Raw genomic sequence first — 1,568 nt, 5'->3', positions numbered from 1 at the left:
CCTCCTAACCAAGTACTTCAGAGTTAGAATGGTACCACATTGTGAAGTAGAGTCTAAGCTCATGCATAGCATTGCATTTTCTTGTGATTGTTTTGTTGTGATTAATATGTATTATGTGTGATAATAATTTATGCGATGATTTGATGTTACAATGAAGTGCATTGATTTTCTTTGATTTTGACTATATAGTGTGATGTTTTTTCTTGAAGAATGTTTGTGTAATGATATGGTTTATTGATGATTAATTGCGTGTTCCTCTTATTTATATTATACTATCAACATGATTTCAAAACTCAACTCCTTCGCTGTTTGTGTTTGACTGGCTTGGCCCTGCGTTTGCAAAATCACAGCTAGTACAGGTTAATGAGTCTCGAAGTTCAAGTTTGAGAGAAACCCCGCTCTAATAGGTGATACTAGGAATTAAGAGTTGTAATGTGTATTTTACTTATGTTATTACAAATGACTTTTTATATGAAAACTTAGTATGAGTAAGTCTTGGGAATTAAATCAAGAAATTATAGTTAAATCAAGTTCATTGATATTGTACTATTATAATTGAAAAAAATCAAAGTTGAATTGTTACACGTGTATTTAGAGAAACGTAATATCCTAAATTAGATATTAAATTTTTTATTCTCTTTAACAGGTTTTCTTTATCCGCTGCAAGTTTTCTTCAAATAATTTAGTATATATTATTATAAATGTTATTTTGGGGTTTAGGGTGTCACACACTAAGCCATCAATCCATATGGAGAATTAATACATTTTGCAGTGTTCGTTGAATAAGAAACAATCAATGATGATGATGCCTTAAGTGATCCTAGGTGGAGACTAGCAATGAAGGAAGAGCTCAAAGCCATAGAAAAGAATAACACCTGGGAGCTAATGACCCTGCCAGTGCATAAGAGACCAATTGTTGTGAAGTGGGTCTACAAAATAAAATTGAAGCCTGATGGTCAGATTGCCAAGTACAAGGCCAAACTTGTAGAAAAATGATTCTTGCAAAGACCTGGACTGAACTATGATGAAGTATTTGCACTAGTATCAAGGATTGAAATAGTGAGACTAGTAGTATCAATGGCTAGTTACATAGGTTGGTTGATGCATCAATTAGATGTCAAATAAACATTCCTCAATGGACCACTAGAAGAAGAAGTTTATGTAAGCTAGCCTCTAGGGTATCATATAAAAGGCAAGGAAAAAAGTGTCTACAAGTTGAGAAAAACACTATATGGCCTAAAGCAAGCTCCTAGGGCCTGGAACAAGAGGATTGACATATTCCTCATAGAGCAACATTTTGAAAAATATGTAAATGAGCATGAAGTTTATGTCAAAAAGGCAACATCAACATCTACATTATTAATATGTCTATATGTTGATGATTTACTAGTGAATGACAACAATAAAATTGAAATACAACACTTCAAGGAAACAATGCAAAAGGAATTTGAAATGACATATTTGGGCACATTATCATACTTTCTTGGTATTTAATTTGTGATGAAAGAGAATAAAGTCTTTATGCATCAAAAGAAATATGCTAATGATGTATTAAAGAGATTTAATAT

The sequence above is a fragment of the Cicer arietinum genome, chromosome 2 (assembly GCF_000331145.2).
Source record: "Cicer arietinum cultivar CDC Frontier isolate Library 1 chromosome 2, Cicar.CDCFrontier_v2.0, whole genome shotgun sequence".
Classification (NCBI taxonomy): Eukaryota; Viridiplantae; Streptophyta; class Magnoliopsida; order Fabales; family Fabaceae; genus Cicer; species Cicer arietinum.
This window is presented reverse-complemented; position numbering follows the sequence as displayed.